At 41.2% G+C, this 9,298-nt stretch overlaps 1 long non-coding RNA gene across 1 annotated transcript; it reads right to left on the bottom strand.

Moving 5' to 3' along the window:
* Positions 1–583: 583 nt before the first annotated feature.
* Positions 584–8,323, bottom strand: LOC131128378 (uncharacterized). Its single transcript, XR_009129635.2, has 3 exons — positions 8,232–8,323; positions 7,796–7,968; positions 584–1,326 (listed from the first exon to the last, which is right to left on the bottom strand). It is a non-coding gene; the product is annotated as an uncharacterized LOC131128378 (long non-coding RNA).
* Positions 8,324–9,298: the final 975 nt, after the last annotated feature.

Below are 9,298 nucleotides of genomic sequence, written 5' to 3'. Positions count from 1 at the left end.
ATAGCTATCAATCGGTCTAGTGGTTAGCACGCAGACCTCACAGCTAGGAGACAAGGGTTCAATTCCACCCTCGGCTATCTCTGTGTGGAGTTTGCATGTTCTCCCTGTGCATGCGTGGGTTTTCTCCGGGTACTCCGGTTTTCTCCCACATTCCAAAAACATGCTAGGTTAATTGGTGACTCCAAATTGTCCATAGGTATGAATGTGAGTGTGAATGGTTGTTTGTCTATATGTGCCCTGTGATTGGCTGGCGACCAGTCCAGGGTGTTCCCCGCCTTTCGCCCAAAGACAGCTGGGATAGGCTCCAGCACCCCCCGCAACCCTCGTAAGGAAAAAGCGGTAGAAAATGAATGAATGAATGAGGATAGCTGTCAATCACCTGTAACTGAACGGCCCAGCGGGAAAACTCACACGACACCTGATGGCCAGTTATTGAAAACTTTCATGTACAGATGACAAAATTGTCAAAACAATCCTTGTTGATTCCAAGCTACAAAAAGAACATAAAATAAATAATCTAATATGCAATTTTTAATACACTATTGGCGTAAAAGTGGTCTATATCATAAGCAATACAACAACAGCTCTCCTTTTCCATAAACAAATGGTTTAGATTTTTTTTTTTATCCGTCTTAACGATAAGGGTTCTGCTTCCAAATACACCCTTTTAGACCTGTCTTCAAATTTTTGTGGTTTCAGGCTCTAAAAAGCAGCTGAGATGTAATCTAGTAGCCAAAGCCACAGTATAGTTGAAAAGAGACATTTGCAAACGTTCCCTTGCAGCTTCAAAGCAAACTGTGGCAAGCTTGAATGAATTGTTGCACATGGTGGAACATGACATTCAACAGAATTAAAACACTTTTGCTTTCATCCAATCAGGGAAATTCCTGTCATGGTGAAATATATACATCTAGTACAATTTCAGTCTTTCCTTTGTCTGGGTCTCTTCTGAATTTGATTATCTCCAAATCAATCTTGTCTGTCACTTTTTTTTGAATACTTGGCACTCGGTAATTGTTTTGGCTATGCAAGCCCACAAGAACACAAAGGAGCGACTATATGCTACAAGGCACAGTGTGGTCAAAAAGTCTGAGTTATAGGAGTGTGGGAACTGGGGGGGGGGCTCAGTGACATGTTGTCTGCCAGTCCAAACATGACACGGAGCACGCCAAGCCTATAGAAACAGCGGCGCTTTAAAAACCGGGGCCCGCATGAGTCAGCCAAAAAAACCCTCTACTGCAGGACCCAGAAAACCTATTCCAGTCCCAGTGTTTCCATAGCAACCGGAGCCGATTGGAAGCACATCTGGTAGCCATTTCAGTCCTCCTGCAACGGAGAGGAAGAAAGAAATTTATGAGCAAGGGGGAAAAAGATAAATATTTTCTGCAATGCAAAGCAGAAAGAAAGTAGGCTCAAGTTACACTTTAAAGCGGTTGCAAATATTCATTTGAGTCGATGGTGGACTTGGCTTCAGTCAAACTTCTGCAAGTCTTAGGAGGTTAAGGATGTGTACAGTTATACAAAGTATTTTTACACTACATGAAGTAGAACGATCATACTTTCAAACACAAAAGTGTTGTCATTTCCTGCCATGCCGTCATTTCCTCCTTAGATCAAATACCAGGTTTGTTTTTATCGCTGTGCTCTAATTGCTGCCCTCCTCACACATTAAATGTCCTTTCTCAGCAGTCAGTAAATATGAACTGGTATTTACTGGAAAAGGGAACTGCTTGAGGTGGGAGCACAACCAGAAGGGACGCCAGCATTAAAAAGGGTCTGCATGTGTGTGTATTTACATTTACAGTCACATCTACTTACTGCTACACACTGTCATTATGATAGAGGCGGAGCTCCCTCACAGTGGCACCAAGCTAAAATAAGCTATACTTGATGCTCAAATGAAGGGAAACCACACTGGAAAGGCCGACCTCCCAAATAGGCGGCAGAGTTAACGATGTAGTGCAACTTGAGCAGGAGTCTCATTTTGGGATGGATTCATGTCTATAAAACACACATTTCGTTCAACCCACAATTGAATGACTCAGGATTACTTCAGACATGTTGATTTAGTAATTAAATCAAACAAAAGCTTTGTAGATCTTCTAGAATCTGCACCTATTCAACTTGTATTTCCTTAGATTTCCAAAATGGTCTGTTTTAATATACAGTAAAGTCTCGTTATATCGATATCGGTTATATCAAAGTACTGCTTATTACGATACTATTTTCATTTCCCGGCAAATTTCTAGTCTTTTATGATATAATTAGTTCCGTTAGTACGATACCCGGTTATTATGATAATCCGGTTACTCCGATGCCCTATTCATCTCCTGCCAGCCAATTTGGTCTGCTTATATTGATACAAAAGCAGCTTAAATCAATCTTTGCTTAAGGATTTCAATACCAAAAAAGAACACGGCGAACGGCTGCTTCCAGTCAACTTTATTTTTCACACTTCCACCACCAGAGCGCAGCACACACACCGATTCCCGCACTTCCTGGTTCACAGGTCATGCTCAACCCGCCCCACATAGCTGGCCAAACACATGCCTGCAACAGAAGAACTAACTGACATAGCATACACACCTATTCCAACGAAGACACAAGCGTACAAATACATGTATTTAATTGTGTTGTATTCAGATATCTTTTTATCGCTTGCAATAATCACTGTTTTTCATATGTACATGCTGTATAGATTCTATACACACGAGAGAAACCACGAACACAGTTGGTTCTTCTGTTTTGTTCTATAGTATAGAACAATGTCGAGCAGCTTAAATCATGAATTCTATACTATAGAACAATGTCGAGTGCATTATTGCCCACTTTTAATGCAGTTCGGCGCAGGATCAGATATATCGACAGTCCGGTTATATCGATATTTTTTCTGACTCCCGACAATATCGATATAACGAGACTTTACTGTATTCCATCTAGGGCACACCGACTCCGCTGTGATTGGTCACGCTCCCAAGCGCTCCCGAAGACTTTCAGACTACTACCGAACCCCACTTTCATATTTTGTCGGTATAGGAGTTGATAGTAAATGAATAAAAGTGAAAAGTGGTTAGGAGCTACTGGTAGTGTTTTTGTGGGAAACCCGTGTTTTAAAAAAACTCATGTATACCACAGACTAGTGGTGAAAAAAGGCTACTAGCAACTCCAGACATCAGTGATCGTGTAATTTGTATGCACACTCTATAATGCTACATAGACAACCGTTTATACTTACTCAAAATAAACACAGTTAGGACCCTCACTTGTCCTTGACACGACTCACTTGCAAATACGCAAATCTCATTATCTGAAACTCTGTTGGGGGGGTTGGAAAAATTGAAAAAAAGCATAATAGGTCCCCTTTTGAAAATGATATGATTCATATGAAATAAAAGACACTACAACACATCATGTTTTGCTGCTTCACCGTCATGGTTTTTGACATAATCAGTGTTTTCATGAATAGTTCTGACATACACTTTCGGTGCAACTTAGACACATCATCAGTGTTGTATCCTGGGTTTACTGGGTGTTTCGGGTCTCACAACAAACACCCTCGCCCAGGTGACCCAGCCGGGTTGATCAGTCCCGGCTTGTGTCTAAGTAGCTTTTGTTGTTTTCCACGGATCTCCTCGCTTGATCCACAGCCATCTGGACGCCTTTTCTGCTGCGTCAGTGATGTTCTTGATGGCTCTTTTGTTGTGCTGACCCTTCACTCCCAGCATCTTGAGTGCTCTAATGAGAGACTGGCCTACAAATCCTCTGCACCCGACCTCGATGGGGTTGCATCGGGTCCTCCACCCTCTCTGAATGAATATCATTCACTTGTTAGCAGACATTCATTCATTCATTTTCTACCGCTTATCCTCACGAGGGTCGCTGGGGGCGCTGGAGTCTATCCTAGCTGTCATTGGGCGAGAGGCGGGGTACACCCTGGACTGGTCTCCAGCCAATCACAGGGCACATATAGACAAACAACCATTCACACTCACATTCATACCTATGGACAATTTGGAGTGGCCAATTAACCTAGCATGTTTTTGGAATGTGGGAGGAAACCGGAGTACCCGGAGAAAACCCACGCATGCACGGGGAGAACATGCAAACTCCACACAGAGATGGCTGAGGATGGAATTGGAATTAGCTGTGAAGCCTGTATGATAACCACTTTTGTAACTGCCTCTCAGTCAGTGTATTCTGTCAGTTTTAAGTTCCTCCCTATTTTCATTTTTGGTTCCTACCGAGGTGTATACAACTTAATAAGGCGGAACTAATTTTGTGTTGAATCGTTGTTTCCACATGTGCATGTTTAATTGTTACACCAATAGAAATTAAGATCAGTTGTTGCCATTAGAGCTCAAAGGCGAATAGGTGCTAAAGGATTGAAGATCTTCTCTATAATTCCCTCCTAAGGCATGTGTGCAGCCATTAAGGTACAGTATATTTGTTTTGTATTGTTTTCCTTTCAGTCTCTTAGTGTCTTAGTTTAGTTATTAGCCTTATTAGTCATATTAGTTATTAGTCTTAGTTATTGTATATATGTATTATATGACCTGTAATTGATTGTATTTTGTATCCTTTGTACCCTTTTAGTTCTCACGTTGGTTTTGTAATAAATCCATCAGTAAAAGACAAGAACTAGTAGCTGTCTGATCGTTGCAAAGTTACAACTTTGTTAGCAAACAGTTCAGTAAGTTAAAGCTAAAGAAAGAAGCCTAGCCAATGAAGGTCCTGCATGTACTAACAAAACAGCATGTCTTGAAATAAACATTGTATCGTTTTTTTAGTGTGCGAGTAATATTGTTACAAACACTGCAGTGTAACTACGCAGAATAAGTGTCCTGGTTGGTCTATCAACCTTACAGACCAGTAAAATGTGTAATTAGTACCATCAACTTTTTGTTGTCTTTTGCTCCCCCTCTGCTTGTGAGCGCTAGTCTAGTGAGCACACACCCATCCAGCTGCTATCTGTGCGCTAAAGTAGGACTTAATGTGGCTTGAGGTTTCAGCTTTCACGTTAATTCCACAGCCTGACCCAACTTTTTTCTTTTCTTCTTCCCGGGAAAAGGGAGAGAACGTTGCTCCAGATATGAAAAAGGAGGGGGAAATGATCACAAGGGCTGTACATGTCACGGGGAAAATACGCAGTTTGACTTGAAGGTTATTATGTTTTAAGATCTTCTCTTACAGATGCAGAAAAGGAGCAGACGGGCCTCACGCTAAGGTCACGTGTGAAGTTTTACAGTGTGTGGATCCTGTCAGAAGAAGCACAGGCATTGGCAGGAAGCGTGTGCTGTATATTTACATGCCTGCTCGCGTGTGCTGCACTACACGGGATAACAGTGCGGCCATTATAGCCAGCCATGTGGTTCTGATTACCCGGACAGAGATTAGAGGGAGGGGAGCAGGAGTTTGGTGTCTGCTTTATATACCCCCCTTTCCTTCTTCCTCTTAGCTTCCTCCGCACCCCCACCCCCACCCGGCTTCTCTGATGTGGACATCCATCAAATCACCCGCTTCACACTCTTCTCCAAATTCTCTGCCACATCCGCCACTATGTCATTACCAGACTCATCTGTCAGTTGGTATGCGTACGACTTTCATTTATTTGTGGCTGCACGAACAAGTTTGGACCTTCACAGATAGATTTGGCGCTCCCTTTTTAAACATTTGCCCTCGCTCATGAACCCATTATAAGGGGACTTTCTGTGTAGTTGGTCCTTGACAATCCGCAAGCTACCCGCTTTTAAGAAGATAAAGTGAACCTATTTTCTATTGCTGTGCAACAATCTGTATGTTTCCATGCACTAAATTAGTCAGATTACTAAAATAATCTGTTTTCTCCTTTTTTCACACCGCAGCATGATGGCCCTGTAATTATATGCTCTCCACTGTGATTACTGGCCGTACGCAGTGTGCCTCCCAAAGATCTAGGTGGCGCTTATGTTGTTTTAGGTGCGGGTAAAGGTTTGGCTTTTCTGGTTGACCTGTTACATCACATATAAACAAAGCCTCTAGGTCAATGTTGTCTTATTTGTTTATTATAAGGGACTTTGGACTTGTTTTTTTTTAGTTTGAAATTCCCCAATGTTGTTGTTGTTTTGGGCTATTTTTTGTACATTGGCTTGCAAATCCCCATTTTGCCTGCCATTTTGTTTTACTTCCTCCATTCATATGTACTGTACTTTATGTCTGTAATAGCCACTAATGGTAGACACAATTGTCTCTCTATATCCATAAGTGAACTGGCAACAATTGAGTTTGTAGCTAAAGTTATATCCACCAAACACAAACACATATTGAGCCTCGGTCGCAAGCAATCATATGGACTTAACAGATTTTATTTAATCAATCTAATGAAATTGATTCTGATATTTCTGAGGAAAAGACGACTACTACTGTTTTCCTCCTGCCCGGTCAAATGACCCCATGAGTCACCACTCGGACACGGCTGCCCCAAAGCAAATAGTCGTTGCATGACCCTGCACGAGATGTGTGGCTAAATGACAATGTGATACTATCTTGTGACAAAACAACACAAGAGACTCTTCATAATGTTCTCCTGGAGGCTCAGCATCCAGACCGAGTGAGGAAGATTAACCACACAGTTCATGGACATTTTGGATGAGTAAATTATATATGACTTGTTAGGGAGTCAGAAACAGATACAAAGCAATGGTGACTAAACAGTCAGCAAAGGAAAGTGTCAAAAGTGTGGCCTGAGGGCCATTGGCGGCCTGCGTGTGTTTTTCAAAATATATATAATTTGACAAAAAAAACAAACAAACCCAACAAAACCAAAAATGGAAAAAATATGCAGCAATTTTACGAGAATAAAGTCAAAATATTGAGAACAAAAGTTGGACAAGAATGTCATCATTTTACAGGAATAACGTAATATCATGACTTGAAATATTAAAGAAAAAAGACAACATTTTTGAAAAATTTGTGAAAGGCCGTGTGGTTAGCGTGCAGACCACACAGCTAGGAGACCCACGTTCGATTCCACGCATCTCTGTATGGAGTTTTCATGTTCTTTCCGTGCATGCGTGGGCTTTCTCCCGGGACTCCGGTTTCCTCCCACATTCCAAAAACATGCTAGGTTAATTGGCGACTCCAAATTGTACATAGGTATGAATGTGAGTGTGAATGGTTGTTTGTCTATATGTGCCCTGTGATTGGCTGGCGACCAGTCCAGGGTTTACCCCGCCTCTTGATGGATTTCCCATCCTGAGCATAAGCGGTAAAAAAATGAATAAATGAATGAATAGTTTGCGATAAGAGCTGCATTGTCACAAGAATAAAGTCAAACTATTATGGGAATAAAGTCATAATCATGAGTAGAAAATTTACAAGAAGAAAGTTCAAATAGTTGCAAATTAAAAAAAAAACAGCTAAAATATCGAGAAAAAAGTTGTATGAAAATTAATTTTAAAAAATGAATGAAAATGTGCAATTTTATGAAAAAAATATTATGTGATTTTAGGTGCATGGCCAGCAGCGTGCTTCAGCCGTCTGTGTGCATCTCTCTAGTTGCTTTATCTCAGGCCATTTGGCCAAGCTAACCACAAGCTAAATTACATTTAGTTGTCATTTCCTGCCCATGCTGTAAACTGATGGGAGTCACTTGGTTGTCTTGGGTAGCAAAGCAGCACTGTTTCATAGAAATGCAACCACAATCACATTGATGACTTGTGTTGTGTACGATCAGCACTTTTTTCTGTCATAGTATAAGGTTTCACACCTTGAAAGACACCATATATGCACAGTAAGAATATATCCATGTTTGAATTACTTTTATGAGGTCCAAGAAACATCCTCTTTGTAGCGGAGAGGCTTCTCTGGTTGTGAGATCGTCTCCCAGGATGCACTAGTTTGGAGCGGTCAAAGGTGTAGGGGGTGTGTTCAAGTCAAAGAACACGGAAGGTTGTCCTCTTTTGGTGATTTTATTTAGGTTATGATGTGGTACTGATGAGACACACATACAAAGACAAATACACAATAAATGATAGGTAACGTAATGTAACTCATATTACACAAGTATAATGATGAGCTAAAGGCACGCTACACACAGAAATTCAACAAAGAAATCAATCAAACATGACACTAGAATAACCGTTAGTCATAGTTAGCTTAAATACTGATATTAGCACCGATGAAAAGGGAGCCTAGCTTTGTGAAAATGGTGCCCAAACTACTCCACAGCTCCCACAATAAGCCAAAAAACTCACCTTTATGCATTCACGCACAGCATCAACCTGATGATATGATGTATGACGCGCAATAAGGCTAAGAGATCTATATATTGTTCAACCGAAAAAACGTCCCGCACTGTGGTGCGTTTACTGACCGCTGAACACCGTAGGACAAACGATACTCTAAGTCGAACATACAATGCAATGTAAATTATGGACTTTCTAACAGTCACAATGTTTATGAAATTAATATCAATGCGTTTTCTGTATAATAAGTAACAAAATGTAATCTTGAATACTGCCTGAGAACTAACACTCCTGAACATACAATGCAATGTAAATTATGGGCTTTCTAACACTCTTAGCTTCGACAAATAATGGCACTCGTACGTCTGATTGGGCCTTTTTGCTCAACTTGTCCCATTTATGCCGGGTTCTTTGTTGTTTTTCTTTTTTTTACACATATTGTGTTATAATGACAGAAATCCCCAGTATACCTGCTAATAGTCATGATAGTGCAGGGTATGCTGCTTTCCCTCACAAATAAACAACATAAGGGATCTAGTCATCAGAAATAAATGCCTGACTAGTAGGCAGCCTTTGGTACCTCAGGGGAACAGGAAGCGCTCCCATGAGGAGGCAGAGGTGTTTCAACGTCTGATCTTTTGCCAGCTGTTGCACATTGAAGGCGCTACTGGAAAAGACGCTGTTCCCTACGTTTTCTATTCCACAGACGTGGAGAAAAGGCGTCTTTTTTCCACCCTGTCAGCAGATGTGTGCAACAACATCACTGCTTGGCGTGCACTACGCAATGTAAGCTTGAAAACTGCTGATCCCCCCCTCCACCCCCCCTCTTTTCCCCAACACATATGGGATGCATCCACGTACGCAGAGGAGTCTGAACACCACATCCATTCTTGGCCAATCAACTTTCTTTGGAGATATCAACTGTTTAAATGCTCTTGCGGAGATGTTGAGATGTATGTGTGTTGATGTCTTGTACTTCTGCATCATTCTAAACAGTATCAAAGATAAGACAACTTAAAGTCAGCTTCTTTTGTCCCTGGAAAAATAATTGTTATGTGGCTCAGATTGACAAGTAT

This window comes from Doryrhamphus excisus, linkage group LG3 (assembly GCF_037039965.1).
Source record: "Doryrhamphus excisus strain RoL-2023G ecotype Guam linkage group LG3, RoL_Dexc_Guam_v1.1, whole genome shotgun sequence".
Lineage (NCBI taxonomy): Eukaryota > Metazoa > Chordata > Actinopteri > Syngnathiformes > Syngnathidae > Doryrhamphus > Doryrhamphus excisus.
This window is presented reverse-complemented; position numbering and strand designations above follow the sequence as displayed.